Genomic DNA, 18,447 nt, shown 5'->3' with positions numbered 1-18,447 from the left:
TTTTCTTATCTATTCTGTTACCCCATGTCTTTTGATTGGAGCATTGAGTCCATTGATGTTTAGAGTGAATACTGAAAGATATGAATTTATTGTCATTATGATTCTTGTAGAGTTGGAATTTCTGGTGGTGTTCTCTGGTCCTTTCTAATCTTTGTTGCTTTTGGTATTTTTTTGTTTGTTTGTTTATTTATTTATGTATGTATTTATTTATTTATTTATATTTTAATCTTTTCTCCCCTCAGAGAGTCCCCCTCAAAATTTCTTGCAGGGCTGCTTTAGTGGTCACAAACTCCTTTAATTTTTGTTTATCTGGGAAACTTTTTATCTCTCCTTCTATTTTGAATGACAGCCTTGCTGGAGAAAGAATTCTTGGCTGCATATTTTTCTGATTCAGCACACTGAATATATCCTGCCACTCCTTTCTGGTCTGCCAAGTTTCTGTGCATGGGTCTGCTGCAAACCTGATCTGTCTTCCCTTGTAGGTTAGGGACTTTTTTTCCCTTGCTGCTTTCATGATTCTCTCCTTGCCTGAGTATTTTGTGAATTTGACTATGATATGCCTTGTTGATGGTCAGTTTTTGTTGAATCTAATGGGGGTCCTCTGTGCTTCCTGGATTTTGATGTCTGTGTCTTTCCCCAGGTTAGGAAAGTTTTCTGTTATGATTTGTTCACATAACCCTTCTACCTCTATTTCTCTCTCTTCCTTTTCTGGGACCTCTATGATTCTGATGTTGTTCCTTTTTAATGAGTTTTGATTTCTGTAATTCTTAAATAATGCTCTTTTGCCTTAATCTCCCTCTTTTTTTCTGCTTCATTATTCTCCATAAGTTTGTCCTCTATATTGCTGATTGTTCTGCCTCATCCATCCTTGCCGCTGCTGCATCCATCCGTGATTGCACCTCAGTTATAGCATTTTTAATATCATTCTGGTTATTTTTTACTTCTTTTATCTTTGCAGAAAGGGATTCTAATCTATTTTCAACTCCAGCTAGTATTCTTATTATCGTGATTCTGAATTCTGGTTCAGACATCTTGCTTGTATCTGTGTTGGTTAAATCCCTGGCTGTCATTTCTTTGTGCTCGTTTCTTTTTTGGGTGAATTCCTTCATTTTGTCATTTTGAAGGGAGAAAAGGAATTAATGAAGTAGAAAAATTGAAATTAAAAAAATTAAAATTAAAAAATATTAAAATTAAAAAATTAAACACACACACACATCAAATAAATGATGCTAGATCCTAGGTGTGTTTTGGTCTGGGTGTTGAAAGTGGTTTGACAGATTAGAGAAAAAAAGGGGGGAAGGAAAAAAAAAGGAAACGTTTGAGAATTTGAAAAAATGAATACACTGAAGTAGACTTAAATGAGATGATGGGAGTAAAATAGAATTTGAAAAAATATACATAAAAGTAAAGGATATAGTAGAAAAATATTAAAGAAAAATATTTTTAATAAAAATTAAAAATAAATATGAATTTTTCTGTGTTCAAGAAAAAGAGAAGAAATGAAAAAGAGAAAAAAGATAAAAAAAGGAAATCGTTTGAAAATATGAAAAAGTGAATACAGTGTAGTAGACTAAAATAAAATGCAAGTAAAACAGAATTTGAAAAAATTTACATAAAACCAAAAAATATATTAAAAAATTTAAACAAAAACATTTTTAATAGAAATTGAAAGTAAAAATGAAGTTTTTCTCTTTCTGCATTCAAGAAAAAGAAAAGAAATGAAAAAGAGAAAAAAAGAAAAAAGAAAGGAAAAAATGGAAATTGTTTTAAAATTTGAAAAGGTGAATACACTGAAGTAGACTAAAATAAAATTATGGAAGTAAAATAGAATTTGAAAAAATTTACACAAAAGTAAAAAATATAGTAATAAAAATTAAAGAAAAATATTTTTAATAAAAATTGAAAATAAATATGAAAAATGAATTAATTTAAATAAAAATAAAATGAATTTTTTCTCTTGCTGTATTCAAGAAAAAGAAAAGAAATGTAAAACAGGAAAAAAAAGAGAGAAAATTGAATAGCTGGCCTGCTAACTGATTGAAGTAGGACTGAAATTACTTCGTTTCCCCTAGAAGTCAGGCTATGAAGCGCTTCATAGTCTGTAAACTAAGTAGGCGGTGAGACTTGTGTTCTAGAAGAGCGAGGTTGGCCCAGGTGGGCGGGGCTCAGTGTAACGGCCCTGCTCTCCACTAGATGGCGCTGCTAGCCATTGGGGTGGATTGTTGCAGCGCTCGTAGGTCCATATGCGCCTGCGCAGGAGCGGTGAAAATGCGCCACCCAGCTACCCAGTCTGTTTTCCCCTATCAGCAATCATGCGCCTGTCCTCTGTCTTCAGCTTTTGTCCACTCCTCGTTTTTCACTCTTTGTGACCAGGACCCAGGCAGTACCTCTCTCCTGAGTTTTGTCTCAGATGCGGCTACTTTCCCCGGCCGCTTACTTCTGAAGGACGGCAGCTTTGACCTGTTCCACCCCTCTGCGGGAGGGTCTCAGCGAGCAATGGCTGAATGAGCAATGGCCGAACGTCGGCTGCACCCAGGAGTTCTTGCTGGACCTTGCTGCTGTCGGTGCCCGGAGACTGCGGCCAGGTGCCTGCCCGCCCCAGAAAAAGTTCGCGAGATAGTGTAGCAGCACCTTTTCAGGGATTACGGAAAATCACAACACACATCTAGCACCAGGCTTCACCCTTAAGGACCTTGTTCCAGCACCAGCGAATGTGGCCGCTTTCTGGGGTCTGCGGGGACCAGGTGGCTTCAACAGTCTCTACCAAATGTCCTTCCAGCAGTGAAACCGCTTTTCCCTGTGTGGCCTGAGAACCTCCCGGACCCCACTCTGTTCCTGGGGATTCACCCTTCCCACCAGAGCACTGCCAGGTATGGAGCTGCGGAGTTGCAGCCTTTGCACTCCCCTTGTTTACAGTCTTAATGGAATTTAAACCCTCTCCTTTCTCCTTTCTCCCTTTTTAGTTTAGTCCCTGCGGCTGTTTCCAATTTTCTGCTTTCTCTCCAACTGCTTTGGGGGAGGGGTGCCTTTCCCGTATTCTCCCCCCACCATCTGTCTCCGTCCTCTCTCCGCCTGCAAAAGCACCTCCCTTCCCGCGACTTCTCGCTCCCCAAGTTCGCCTCTCCGCGCCGCATACCTGCTGAATTCTGTGGTTCAGGTGGTGCAGATTGTTGTGTTAATCCTCAGATCAGTTTTCTAGGTGTGCAGGATGGTTTAGTGTTGGTCTGACTGTATTTCACAGACGCGAGACACACAAAAAACTTCCATGCTGTTCCGCCATCTTGGCTCCTCAAGTGCTATGTTCTAATGTTGACTACAATTCTACTCTATCCATTAGAATCATAATAACCTGCAAGGTAGAGATTATAATCTATATTTTATAGATGATGAAACCAAGGTTCAGAAAGGTTAAGTTCACCATTATGCAGCTAAAATGAGGAGAAATCTGCATTCAGGCAGACCTAATTTGAAAGCCAAGCTTGTTGTGAAACAGATCTTCATTAATAGGTTTGTGATGGGTCTGATCAGGTATATACTTAGGGCTAAGGAGGGCCTCTCAGCATGCCTGATATTGGAAGGGAAGAAGAGTCAATAGGAATAAATCACATATGGTGCTGCCCACCTTGGGCCCTGGCATAGTGACCACCAGTTTTAGTTGGGACCTCTGGTCAGGTTACTTGCTTAACAAGATCTAAAGGAGATCTCCAATAAAAAGGAAAAAAATGGGGAGTGCCTGCATGGCTCAGTTAAGTGTCTGACTCTCGATTTCGGCTCAGGTCATGATCTCATAATTCATGGGTTCGAGTCCTGCGTCGGGCTCTGTGTTGACATGGGCAAAGCCTGCTTGGGATTCTCTTTCTCCCTCTCTCTCTGCATCTTGCCTGCATGCGTGTGCGTGCTCTCTCTTAAGATAAATAAATAAACATTAAAGAAAAATAAAGGGAGTTCTTTACCCAGGACTTTAGAAAGACAACAAGAAGGAATAATTAAGACCACAATGTAGATCACAGCTCTCATCCAGCCTATATGTTGTAAAATAAACCCACACAGATCCAACACATACTGGATGCTCCTTATATTTGAGCATCTGGTGTTAATTACTAGTTGATAAAATGTGGAGCTGGCTGGGATTAGGGGTTGTTTGCCAGGGCCTATTAGTATTCTTCCCTTATGTTGTGCCAGTCCTGTTGATCTGTGCTAATGTCCTGTGGTGATTTGTGTCCCACATTGGTCCATGCCAGCCCACTTCAGATGCGTACTCTTCTTTTTGGGTCAGAGTCCAGATCCAAGTTACAAAGTGTTCTTTTTTAGAACGCACACCCTTGGAGCACAGTGTTAAAGGTTTATCAATTGCATTTTAGTTGTGCCATGTACTCCTGTTCCAATTGTTAAATTAATTAAACAAAAAGGTCATTAGACTGAGGTGTCTCTAATGCTATGGCTGCCTATGTAAGGAAACCAAAATCTAAGCCTGTAAATGCTTCAAGATTATAAAATCGAAATGCTAAAGATGACCAATCACAGCCAACTAGGCTTTAAGCTGTAGCCAATCAAATACTTTCTTGGTTTTCATACCTTCTCCTTATAGGTCTTTTCTCTTAGCACTTATCAGCAGAGTGCTCTTAACCACTTCTGGTTTGGGGTGGCTCAGTAGAATAGATTTTTGTTCAAATAAAATAAAAAATTTTAATATGTCGCAGTTTATCTTTTAGCTGTATGCTAAAATATGGCTGTATGCTTATGGTACACTGAAAATGGCTGCCAGAGACGTTCATGTTCTAGTCCCTGAAACCTGTGAATATGTAACCTTACATGGTGAAAGGTACTTTGCAGATGTGATTAAGTTCAGGATTTTGAGAGGGGGAGATTATCCGGATTATCCAAGTGGACCCAATGTAATTACAAGGTCTTTATAAGAGGGAGGATCAGGAGGATCAGGCGGCTCAGCGTCAGTAGAAGGAAATACGATAGCGGAAGCAAGGAAGTGGTGATGAGCCCTGCTCTGCAGCAGCCTCCAAAAGCAGAAAAAGGCAAGCGGCCTCTCCCCATGAGCCTCCAGGAGGAGCTTCTATCCTGACACCTGGACTTTAGACCAATGGGCCTGATTTGAATTTCTGACCTCTAGCACTGCAAGATAATAAATGTGTGTTGTCTTAAGCAACTAAATTTGTGGTGATTTGTGACAGCAGCAATGCTCCAGACCAAAGCTGAGGTGTTGGAAGGATTTTTTTTTCCCTCCAGCAAATGCCTTCTGCCAATATATGCCACATGGTACTTTAGTGATGTGCTTATGAAGGTGTACACATGACTTCCCCCGATCCTTCTAGATGGGTTTCGTGAGTTCCTCTGGCTTTAAGAGGGAAAAGAGTAACTTCTGATTTGTGTGCATCCTGAAAAACATTCCCCCTCCTTGGCAAGGCCCTTATTCTCCACTTACTTCCTGTGTCCCACTAGCAATCGGTCCCCTTGCCACAGCAGCAGCCAGTAAAAACTGTCTACTTGCTCTGTCACTGGGTTTACTGTGATAGAACAGTGCTTGTCAGTTAACTAATACAAAGTTAACCATTTAATTCACACTTGGATGTTGTAATTTGAAGACTGCAGTGGAATGCCAGTTTCCACTGGGTTACTGAGGGACTTGAGGATGGTGACTGCATCCCTGGACTGGACTCAGCTGGATAGGAGGATGACTCAACTTGGAATAGGACTTATGGGCTGTGTGAGCCAGTTAAACTCAGAAGATACTGGGGACTAAACTTGTTTTTATACATCCATCTTCTCTTTAGTAGGGAACAATGATTATCAGAAGCTTGCTTAGCATCTACGAAGTCACCGCAAAGGGAAGTGTTAATATATGAAAGTTTTGAGGATATTTAATTCAGGAGAGCTGTTTAAAAGCAGGGAATTAAAAAAAAATGCTTGGTGAAGTCTAATATGTGAAAGTATCAAGGGAGAGCTATTCTGGGTGCGTCGGGGTGGGAGTTCCTCCTCTGTGGTGGCCCCTGAAGGTCCTTGGAGAGCCACCGTGGACCTGCCAGCGAGAGGCCTGGTACATCAGCCCTGTGCCATGCAGAATACACCTTGTTGATGCCAGCTGTGGAATCTCTCCCATCCAAACTGATGGGGCAGGACAAATGCTCCATGATGGGGTCTCCAAGCTTCCCCCTGTGTGCTCCAGGCCAACCACACCCCCTTGTGTGCCAGAGTCTGTTCTTAAACTGGGTACAATACAATTGATTAGGATTTATTTTTCTAAATTACAATTACAGTTCAGTTTTGTTTCTTTGAAATAACACCCTGGTTCCCTTGATTGGTGTTTTGAATGTTCCCAATCTCTTCAGTCATACATTTACAATCTTTTGGCTTATTTCTACAGATGGCTAAATTCATGCATTATGTATGGGTTTTACAGGTGGTGTCTCAGAGGGCAAATTTATTCCTGAATATTTGTTGAGTATTATGGTCACTCTGTGTGCCACATAGGTGGTGATGGTCTCAGTTTGAGCGGAGCTGTCTACTCTCCTCATGGGAAGCCCGCTCACTAGCATGGCAAAGAATGCCTGTGAGGGGGTTGGACAGAGAACATGTTTCCTTCTTTCCCCCCAAATTTCTGAATGCGGAGGGTATCCTAAGTGTGGAAGTTGGATTAGAACTGTCAAAATTGTATAAACTCAGCTTTAAAGCTTGAGAACCTCAAGTCATGGTTCTCTTTGTTCTACAATAATGCAAAATCCCTGTTTGTCACCAGTCTAGAACAGAATGACAGTTTGAACAATCAGGCAGAAACAACTCAACTGATAATGACACTTCAGTCCCAGCATCCCTATCTTCACTGAGACTGTGCTAACTCAGCTCTGCTTGGTTTAGGACTCATAGCTTTACTCTCCTTTAATGAATTAGTATCTCAGTTGAGGTTGGTTGTGACTTCTTTCTTATAATTGTGTCTAATTAACATTGAAGTCAAAACAATAGCTTTCTTCCCCCACCCGGCATCCTTCAGCGGCTTATATAGGAGCTTCTGGTCTTCCTCTCTGCTCTAGCTTTCTCTCACTGCTGCCAGCTCAGCTCTCACCCAGCTCTGAATTTCTGTGAAAGTTGGAAGAGGGGGGACGATGACCCTGGCGCATACCAATCATATGCTTCCTGTCCTCTCCACCCCCAACACTTCCGTCACATGCCAGCCATATGGTTCAACTATTGTCCTGTCTCCAGGGGCATCAGTATTTTTGTTCAGAGACCCTCAGGCCCCATCTCATCTCCACAGAGGGCTTTCTCATGTTACACAGCTGTGCTATGTGTCTTCATCACTTGAACTTGACCCACTAATGCCGCTCTCCAGGGGATCCACACAGTGTGGGAGATGCATCACTGAGATAATTACATGAGATGGAGAAAAGTTTATCCCTCAGAGCAGGAACTCTTTTGAGGTTAAAGCCACCATAAGTGCTTGTGAAAGTGCTGATGCCTGGAGAGAAAGAGCTCATAATTGCCATGTGGTTCCAGGCCACCCGAGAAAGCCAAGCCTAGTGGGTATTGGAGGGAGGATGTGTCACTGTAACAAGTGTGATGGCTAGAGGTCGTCTTAATTGAGCTGCTAAATGGAGTTGTGTGTATTTTTTCCTTTTAAATGTGGACGGGTCACAGTTTTTATGGCTGCACTTGTTTCATCTTTCTTATAACTGGCTTGGCTTTATTGGCACAGCTGGGTGTTGTGGACTGAAAATTATTAGGAGTAATTACTTTTCCCTTCAAATGGAAAGCCTTCTTTACCTCTTCCTAGGTTATCTGTCAAAAGTACTTAGTATAACCTGACCTGTGGTAGGTGACTGAATCGGATTTGCTTGCAGCTTCTTGGCATGTGTTTCTCAAAACGTTAGCATATGATGATACTAGCAGGCATTTGATACACCTACAGGCCACCATTTTCATAGGAAAAAAAAAAAAAGATGTAACACAATTTTTAACAAAGTAAAATGAAAACTGCATTCAGAATTGAAAACAACAGTTTTGTTTTGTTTCTGTGAGAGACACGATAGAGTTTACCATCCTTCACTAACGAATCCATATGTGTATACAGACCCTATAATCTCTGTCTGGTGGTGGAGAGTCTGAGCCACAGATGAATTTCTCTATCTAGCCTATTGCTTTTTAGTTTGAATTTCTCCCAAATTTTAAAAATCTGAATTCATAATTTGTCTTCGGTAATGGAGGGACATGTAGGGTGTCTCTGTCAGATAGTTCTGGGTATCTGAATATAAACCCCAAATTACTGAGTGCTTTCTCGTTATTGTCTTGGTGCCCAGAAGCCCCTCTTTCAATTAGCATGTCTGACTGTGGAAATAGAAATGTTTCAACAAGGAAGATGATAGTGAATGGAGACCTTATTTATTTTTTGGCTGTATTTGTAAGTCTTCTCCATATTCTTTTGTAGCATTTAGATATGGCTTTTAAAGTACTTATTAAATATTTGTTGAATAAATAAAGGTCAAGAGATATATTGGTGACCACTGAGGTTCTCTCTGAATAATGCAGTGTGTGGATGGACATTTTTATTTGCCTCTCAAAGGGCTCCCTGGGTACCCTAACAGTATTTTGTCAGTATGACCCTAACACACCTTTTCTAGTCTACCTGATGAGGCATGAAACAATCATTGTCAAAATGGAAAGTCTTTTCTGTAGCAAGGGCTTTCAAGTAACAAAGGAAACGAAAAGTTATAGGGCATTTCATTTATTTATCTCACATAAGCCAAGAGTTGATTTATACTCGATTCATAGGTGGTATTGTCCACCTGAAACGTGAAATACCAACTAACAAACATACATGATCATAAAGGCTTTTCACCTTGAAAATTGTGGGCTAAAGTTTACTCTTGTTTCTCCTGTAAGCATATTTATAATGAAACTGGTTTAACAAACATTTTGACAAAAGCATAGCCTGACCCATTTTGCTGTTAGGCATTCAACTTTGAATGAGGTGCCTGTGGCTTATGACTCTTCAACTTTGGGCCAGATCTATCAATTTTGTACAGGAATGTATTATTTTGTACTTGTTTTGGACAGATTCAAGGGTCTTATTACAGAAAAGAAGAGCTCTTTGAGCTCTAAGGATGAAGGGAAAGCTTTTTACCCTCCTCTGACAAGTTTCGTACCAAATGATGTCCTGCAAGGGGTCAGCGGTGAGGTGATTGCTGCTGAGCCACAGCCCATGTTCTCACTCGAGTCTTGTTTGCTACCTATGTGCATACCATTTTGAATCATAGTATTTCCATTACTGTTTCTGTCTCTGCTTTAACACTCCATTGAGCTCCTTTTGAATCACTGATCCATTTTTATCAATTGTGATGACATGATACTAACAACCAAAATGCATATTTGCCTAATGTAGAGACTTATGCCCAAATAAGGAGTAAACATGTTATTCCAGATAAGCTGCATCCTGTTAACTGAAGACTAGCTAACTGGAGAGCTGCTGGGGCAAACTACCCAATACGATGCTCATCTGTCATGGACCGACTTTAAAAGTAGAAGGATTTTTGTGAAAAATCACAGTTAATATTACATTTAAAGTGAGTGATCTGGCTGTGAAATAAATGGTTCTGTCCCTTTATTTTTAAAACTGCCAACCTGCCTGTACACCCCTTGAAAGATAGTTAAAGACCACCTGTTAACCAAGTCCCAAGCCTGAGAAACACAGCTCTGGCCTCAGCTACTCAAAGTGTGGTCCAGGGACCAGCCGGTCAGCATCACCCGAGAGCTGGCTAGAAATGCAGAAGCTTGGGTCCTGACCCAGACCTTCGAATCAGAATCTGTGTTTTAATAAGGTCCTCATGGCATTCAAATGCACATTAAAGTCTGAGAAGCTATTCTAGACCTCTCTTTCTAAGATGGGTGTCAGGAGGGTGTATTTACCCTCTTAATAAAGAACGGCAGCATCGCAGCCTTTAAGGATGTCAATCCACACCCACTGAATTGTCAATTGAAGAGGAGCAGAATATGCCACCCCCGGAATGTGCCACTTTGGCCATATGGATCATTTTGAGTGGAAAACTCTGGGCTCTTCAGACTCAAGAAGAGCTTTTTACCTCCCTCTTAACTGCCTAAAAGAATTGACATAGCCTCTTCTTGCTCCCCACCCCCCCAAGAGAACTACCACCAGAGATAACTTTTTATATCACAAGGACATTTCTGTATGGCATAGAAAAGTTTATCAACATTTGCTCTTCCCATCTTGCTGTGAATTGCCTTCCTTCCCTTTGAAGCCCCAGAGACACTACCCCTTCCTCCTTAGCTCAGGATGGTGTATCAGCCTCAATGACCTGACTGCCGGGGAGTCTCATATTTTTATGGGGCTCCTGTATGTACAGAATTTGTTTTTCTCTTGTTAATCTGTCTTATATCAATTTAATTATTAAATCATCCAAAGAACCTAGAAGGGAAGAATGAAAATATTTTTCACCTCTATGCAATCCCTGACTGACCCAATAATCATCTCTTCATTTCTGGCTGGTGCATACTGTGGGGTGAGGGGGGTGCATGGGTGGCTCTTGGTCAAGGTTTCACCAGGGAAAGGATGCACTTGGAGACCCATAGCCAAAGTTGAGTGAGCCAAGGTTGGGCCAAATTCTGATGCAGTTCTCATCTTTGGAGCCAGTGTTATGAAAAGGAGCAATTTGAAGTGATTTGGCAGATGATGTTGCATGGTCACGGCTTGGAGGGAGCAGTTATTTTTTCCTCTTTTGTTCAGGCAGCAGCTGTGGCTCCCTATAAATGATATCCCAAATGTGTTGTATGCCAGGGATTTAGAACTTGATGATTCACAGGTTTTGTGAGTTGGTGCTTTTGTAGCTGGACAGTGGTCTCAGAAATACATGTAGTTATAGTCTGAGGGTTGAGAATTGGCATCCTCAGCACCTCTCAGTTACTTTCTAGCCAATGAGCTCCTTGCTCAAGGAAATGTGATACCACTGGACAGGCCCTCTGCCCCTCCCGACACAGCTTCCTCCCATCCTTATTTTTCGTTAGATTGTCCTCACCACGTTCCTAGCTTTTGCAGCCCATTCTAACCACCACTTCCTCTAGGAAGCCTTTGATGACTTTCTGCAACTGGATCATGTCTCTCCTTCCTAGAAAGTCCTTGTAATCTAGTGGTTCTCAACCTTGGATGCAAATTTGAGTCATCTGGGAAGCTTCAAGAACTCTTGTTGTTCAGGCCAAAGCCCAGACCAGTGAAGTCAGAACCACTGGGCTTGAGACTCAGGCACCAGTAGATTGTAAATCTCTCCCAGTCAGTCCAGTGTGAAGCTAGAGTGGAGGAGCAGGACCATAATTCTTTTTCCTTTAAAGTTCCTCTTTAAATTTTTATTTAACTTTTTTTTAAGTAGGCTTCACACCCAACACAGAGCCTAACACAGGGCTTGAAATCACGACTCTGAGATCAAGGTCTGAGCTTAGATCAAGAGTCAGATGCTTTACAGGTGTGCTGTGTCGAAGGGACATCGACCCAATGTTTATAGCGGCACTATCCACAATAGCCCAAGTATGGAAAGAGCCCAAATGTCCATCGACGGATAAATGGATACAGAGATGTGGTATATACATATATACAATGGAGTGTTACTCAGCAATCAAAAAGAATGAAATCTTGCCATTTATAACTACATAGATGGAACTAGAGGGTATTATGCTAAGTGAAATTTCTCAGTCAGAGAAAGACAAAAATCGTATGACTTCACTCATGAGGACTTTACGAGACAAAGCAGATGAACATAAGGGAAGCAAAAACAATATAAAAACAGGGAGGGGGACAAAACATAAGAGACTCTTAAATATGGAGGACAAACAGAGGGTTACTGGAGGAGTTGTCGGAGGGGGGATGGGCTAAAATGGGAAGGGGCACTAAAGAATCTACTCCTGAAATCATTGTTGCACTATATGCTAACTTACTTAGATGTGAATTAAAAAAATAAAAAGATAAAAAAAATAGAGTCAGATGCTTAATTGACTGAGCCACTTAGGCGCTCCCTCTCCCCCCTTTAAAGTTCTTCTTAAACCTCATTCTGCTATGGATCATACAAGAGACCACTGTTTTCACTTTATTCCTGTGCCCAGATTAGAAGCTCCCAGAAATCAGGGGCAGAGTTTTCTCATCTCTGTGTCCCTTGATAGCATCTAGCACATAGCTCAGTGAACTTGCACATTGTTTCTCCTGCTAGTCATTCACCCTGCCTTGGGTGACCACTGACCATGATCAGAGAGGGTGTGGGTACTGTGATTTCTGTGGTCATCATCACTTCCATTTCTGGATTCAAGGTTTGGAGGTGGGGAAGTCAGATATGTGTGTGCTGAGATATGCCAAAAGTTCTGGTATTCCAGGACCTTTATCCATTAAACAAAGAATTATATTCTGCTAGAAAAAAATGTGCTTAAAGGTGTAGATGACTAGACTTCTTTCTGTCTGCTCAGAGTCATCTCTGAGATGCTCATTTGAGTCATCTTTGCAGCATAACAAACTAGTGGCTTAAAACCACAGTAAACATTTACTGTCTTACATAGTCTCTGTGGACCAGGAATCTGAGAGTGGCTTAACTGGGGCGGGGTTCTGGCTTAGGGTTTCTCATGAAGTTGCAGTCAAGTTGTCAACTAGAGCTTTGGTCATATGAAGGCCCGAATGGGGTGAAGGATTCACTTCTAAGGTGGCTCATGCATATGACTGACAAGTTGGTGCCAATTGTTGGCAAGAGGCCTCAATTCCTTGCCACATGTTTTCCACAGGACTACTTGAGTATCTTTAGAACATGGTAATTTATTTCCCCTCAGAGTGTTCCAAGAGAACAAGGCATAAGCTGAAATGCCTTCTTTAATTATGTACTATTATGTCCACAATATCATATTGGATATACAGGTCAATGTGGGTGGGGACAACACAAAGGACTTTGCTTTTTCTTTAGGCAGGAGCAGTCATTTAAATGATTCTGCTTGATCCTGTATAGGATGAGCATATGATGTAGGCTGGCCAACTGGATAACTCTGTCCCTTTGGTGATAGGATGAGCATATGATGTAGGCTGGCCAACTGGATAACTCTATCCCTTGGGTGAATATTATTGGTATAAAGGTGGGCATGTGTAGACACAAACTAGGCCAACCACTGTCATTCCTAGGATTTTGCTAGAGCATTTGAGCGAAAAGATGTCCTCTTGGTTTGGAGCTGCTGGCAGACATCTTTGCAGCTGTTGGTCCTGGCGAGAACAAGGTAAAAATGGAGAAGACCAGAGTAAGGAGAGAGAGAGAAAGGAAGCATGTTGATGGCCTGGTTTGTGCCCCAATATTTAGCTAACTTCCTCTCCTGGGCTTCTAAGTTATACAAGTGAAGACATTTTTTCTTCAGCTAGATTGACCTAGATTGTGACCTCTTGGTACCAAATCAGTTCCGACTAATCCAGGGTCTGGAAGCCTGGGGCCTCCCAGCTTGTTCTGGTTCACTCTGCCCTTTACGTGGTCATTCTCCAGTCTCTGGTCTCTCTACTGCTTTTTTTAAATTATTAAATATTTTATTTATTTTTGAGAGAGAGAGACAGAGACAGAGACAGAGCATGAGTGGGGGAGGGGCAGAGAAAGAGGGAGAGAGACACAGAATCTGAAGTAGGCTCCAGGCTCTGAGCTGTCAGCACAGAGCCGGATGCAGGACTCAAACTCATGAACAGTGAGATCATGACCTGGGCTGAAGTCAGATGTTTAACCAACTGAGCCACCCAGGTGCCCCTGGTCTTTCCACTGTAAACCCCAGGAAGCTGAGGTATATTTGTGTAGTCTCCTGTCTCCAGTGTTGGGGCATCAAAGGTTCCTAGTGCATACCGACAGACTTGTGCTAATTCCTTCTGCAGCCTGGTATATGGGAAATAATCATGATCTTTGAAGCTATACAGTTCTGGATTCAAAACTCCCATCTGCCCTTAATCAACTGTGTGATCTTAGGCCAAGGGCTTACCATCTCTGTCTCCAAGGTCCCTGCACATAAAGCAGGGCTTGAAATGTGATGTTCCCAGGGCTCTCATGAGGATGAAATGAGATATCACACATGGAAAAGTGAGGCCCATATCAAAGGGCCATTTTTTTCTTTTTTCCTTCTAGACATAGTGCCAGGTACAATAGAGCCCTACCTAGCCAGGATTTAATTCAGTTCAGTTCTGTTAAATTAGCATATCCTGAATGCTTGCATCAGCAAGATGATGAGTGGACAATGAGGTTTCAGGAGAGTGACCTGGTAATTTTGCTTAACTGAGGGCTGAGTTTCACTGTATGATCACATTGCCTTAGGCCACGTTATGAAGTAGAGGGTATTTGAATCTGATCTCTTGCACTAAATCCTTGCTGAAGCACTCCCCTCCCACTGACCAGGATGGGGAGTATTAGGGAGGATGCTGGCATTCAGAGAAGCTGATCCCTGTGGTGTGGTTCAGATGGTCCATTCCCCTCCTTCACCTACAGGCTGGCTTGTTGGAGCTCCCCTCTCCTCCCCATTCATCGCTAAAACTAATCAATCTGTGTGATGAGGTGAGCCAAGATGTCTCTGAATTGATGTGCTTCCTGGACTCTATCATTGCTCATCTGTTCCATCTTTATTTATCCCATTAATGATGCTGACATTGGCAATTCCTAACCTTGATTATCAGCAGTACATTGTAAAGGTTTAATAAATGTTTGTCAAACTGAATGAGTGACAGGTTGATGGACAATATTTGGGAGATATATGGAACCTTCCACAGGTAAGTTTCTTACTCCTTGCAACCTCCCCCACACCTAGTCTAACAGCTGCCCTGCTCTGAATAACAAACATCTGAAAGCTTCTTTGCTAATCTCACAAGTACTTTAAGATTTTGCTTCAGGGCCATCTTATGAACATTAGTTATCCTTGAACTGTGGTACAGATGGAGAAGGGGTAGGAGACCAGATCAACACTCTGAGTAAATCAGAATATAGCAGGTAATGTATATTTTAGAAACAAATCCCTAAAGTGCTCCTTTCAAACACATTTGAATTCAGCAAATAATCTACCTGTTTCCTTAATTTTGTGTGAGCATTCCTCTTACAACCTTTGTCCTTCTGTTCCAGTCAAGAGGGAGATGGAGAGGGAGGGGAGGGAGATTAGATGAGGGAAGTAAAATCTCAGCTCAGGGCAGACCTTCAGAATGGGCAGTCTGGAGGTCTCTGGTATGAGCTGAAACTACAGTTCAAAGGCAGAATTTCTCCTTCTTCCCAGAAGCCTCAATTCTGCTCTTACAGCCTTTCAGTGGATTCAATCAGGCACACCCAGATTATCTAACATAATCTCCTTTACTTAAAGTCAACCAATTATGAATGTTAATTACACCTACAACACACACATGCATAGGAACACCTAGATTAGTATTTGATTGAATAATTGGGGATTATATGCCAGCCAAGTAGACAGGTGAAATTGGCCATTACAGTTGAGGAGAGGTAGGGCAGTTGTATAAGGCCAAAAACACAGTAACAGTAGAAATCAACATTTTTTCTGCATCTAACCCTTGTCCCATGGGAATGCCAGATCTCCCTATAAGGGATTCTCCAAGGTTTATTTCACAGGTGCATACTCTGTCCACCCACTGGATTTTGCACTCCTCAGTTCTCCATTCTGTTCCCTCTTTCTTCTTCTTGTCAGTGGTTTACCCAGGGTTTGAATGAAAATAATCTATGATGCCTTTTGAAGAAAAATATGCTCATCCACGCAGAGATTCTGGCATCGTCTTTTCGTGGGGAGGGCATACTGGAATTTCTTTGCAGGAATTAGAGAAAGGTGAGGAAGTTGTGGCATTTGAAAAACTCTTTGGTAAAGCTGTGATGCAAACCTCATCCTTCCAAATACACATCTTTAGGCTAGACCTTTTCCTTAAACTTCAGATCTGTGTAAACAACATCTGGACATTTCCATGCAGCTCTCCCTAAGAACCTCAGGCTCAACATGTCCAGAGTTGAATCTGTTGGCTTTTCCCCAAATCTGTTCCTCTTCCCAATACCCTCAATGACTGGAACCATCCACCTGCCGTCATGTAAGCCTTAAACTTGGGGTCATTCTGGGCTCTTCCAGCTTCCTCACTTTCCATGTCCAATCAGTTATCAACATTGTAGATTCTAGCTCTGAAACTTACCTGGAACCTCTCCTTTAGTCCGTTCTTCCTGATTCTGCCTTATTTAAGTTTCTCATCGTCTCTCTCCTGGGCTATTGAAATAGCCTCTTGACTGGGCTATTATGCCTTCCCTAGGCTTACTTGTACTCCATATCCCCACAATCTATGTAATTATCTTTCCTGTTTAAAATATTTCAATAGCTCCCCATTCTCACAGGATCATGGCTCAGACTCCTTAGTTTGATCCGTACCTCCAGAATTATCTCTTATACTCCCATTCCTACCTGCAAACAAAAACAACCTATATGGTAGCCATGTGGACTAAATTATATGTAGTTCCTCTAATGTGCCAGGCTGCCTCACGCCCCTTTGTCCATGCTGTTTCTTTTAACTGGCAGGTTCTTCCCATATTCTAGTGATCAGTCTTACCTCCTGCCCCACAGACCAGCACCAATCATATCTGCTTGGTCAAACCCTCTCATCTTTCAAGATCTCACATGTAACTTCTTCTTTAAAGCCTTTCTTGACCATGCCCCCTCCCACACCCCTATCTTGAAGCCACTTTCAGAACTGACCATACGTGAATATGGTATCATTATAAAAACTAAAAATAAGGTGGATAAACCAAAGGCTCTCTTGATTCAGCCCTTGTAATTGCACTCCCCTCTTGGTTATCAGTCTGTCATGGATCTTTCCAGACTGTTTTTCACTAACAATTTATCTTGGAAATATTTCCATGTGAGTGCATGCATATGGACCCATTCTACACAGAGTGTAATTGCTGCAGAGAATTCCCTAGTATGAGAATATTGTGGTTCCCTTATGCTATTGATGGATATTCTCCTCCCCAATATTTTGCAATAACAGTGCCACAATGAATATCATTTTGTCTGCTTCTTTATGCATAAATGCTAAGTATTTGTTTTCTACACAGATGCCTAAAAGTAGAAGTCTGGATAGAAGGTATACATATTTGATTCTGCATATTCTTCCCATATTTTTATGTCTGGTTGAATGTTTTAATTTTTCATGCATTGGTAAGAGTTCTTTGTGTATTTTGAACAATAATCCTTAGTCTGATATACACATAGACACACACACAAACGAAAGTATGTGCGCATGTGTGTGTGTGTATTTTTCCAAGTTTGTTTCAAATTTTGCTTATTGTCTTTGTCATAAGAAATTTTGTGTTTTTATGCAAATTTATCACTCTTTGTTTTGGGTTTGTGTCTTTCTCATGAAAACTGTTCATATGCCAAGGTTATTTACATATTCTTTTTTAATTTTGTTATCCTATAGGTTTTTTTTTTTTTTTAACACTTAGCTGTTTAAATTACTTGCAATTTAGTTTTTTATGTTGTAGGGTATTACCTGATATTTTTCTTTTTCCAAATTGAAAGTCAATTTGTCTGCATTACTTACTGTGTAATAGCCCATTTATTCTCAGCCCAAATTTAAATGCCATTTTTTAGTAACTAAATTTCTAACTATATTCATGAACCTGCTTCTGTACTTTGTAGTAGATTTTCTTGACCTCTTTCCTTATTTCTAGGTCATTACCACACAGTTTTGGCTACCGTAGCTTTATTGTATGTTTTGGTATCTTATAAGGAACCTATCATTTTTTAGCAGTCTGTCTTCTCCTACCAGATGTTTGATGGATGGGATGGAGTCATATTTGTCTTTGAATTTTAAGGACCTTTTATGTAGTTTGCATCCATGTTTGTTGGATCGTGCAAATGACTAAACCCAGAAGCTGTTGGTACTATTGATGCTACACTTTATATTCTCAAGGTCTCAAAGATCATGGTGAGAAATAACAAATTTTTTAGTTTTTATTCCACTTCCTATTGTAGTTCAGTACTTCGATGAGTTATTCATAGGACTCTTATTATTATTTAATTTGTTTTTGAATAAATAATTCGTCCATAGTGTACAAAACCCCAAAGGCACAAAAGTGATAAATTAAGTCTCCCCTCAGTTCTTAAGAGGAAATTATACTACCAATTTCTTCTTTAACCTTCCAAAATGGCAGCATACCATCTACTCTGTTCTGCACTTTGCTATTTTCATTTAACAATACATCCTAGAGATCATTCCATACCAGTACATGTGATACTGTCTCATGAGATGGCTGTGCTGTGTTTTATTTAACCAGCAATTCATTTGTTCCAATAAATATCCTTTGTATGTATAATATTCTCAAATATCTAGAATAAAAGATCTGCACATGAAATCGGTGGGTCGAATGGTATTTGAATTTTCAGCTTTGATTTATACCATTAAATTGCTCTCCAAAC

At 41.0% G+C, this 18,447-nt stretch overlaps 1 protein-coding gene across 2 annotated transcripts in view; it reads right to left on the bottom strand.

The window, feature by feature from the left end:
* SLC9A9 (solute carrier family 9 member A9) overlaps nucleotides 1-18,447 on the bottom strand; it is a 766,376-nt gene that overhangs the window by 55,256 nt on the left and 692,673 nt on the right. Inside the window, exon 15 of one of the 2 annotated variants that reach the window (XR_006207069.1) lies at nucleotides 7,893-7,909. The exons of the other annotated variant lie outside the window; for it this stretch is intronic. The gene's annotated coding sequence lies outside the window, so the exon portion shown is untranslated. Of the gene's footprint in view, nucleotides 1-7,892; nucleotides 7,910-18,447 lie in introns of those variants that run through there. 2 annotated transcript variants of the gene reach the window in all.

The sequence above is a fragment of the Panthera leo genome, chromosome C2 (genome assembly GCF_018350215.1).
Source record: "Panthera leo isolate Ple1 chromosome C2, P.leo_Ple1_pat1.1, whole genome shotgun sequence".
In the NCBI taxonomy this organism is placed as follows: domain Eukaryota; kingdom Metazoa; phylum Chordata; class Mammalia; order Carnivora; family Felidae; genus Panthera; species Panthera leo.
Note: the sequence above shows the minus strand (reverse complement) of the source record. Positions and strands in the feature narration are given on the sequence as shown.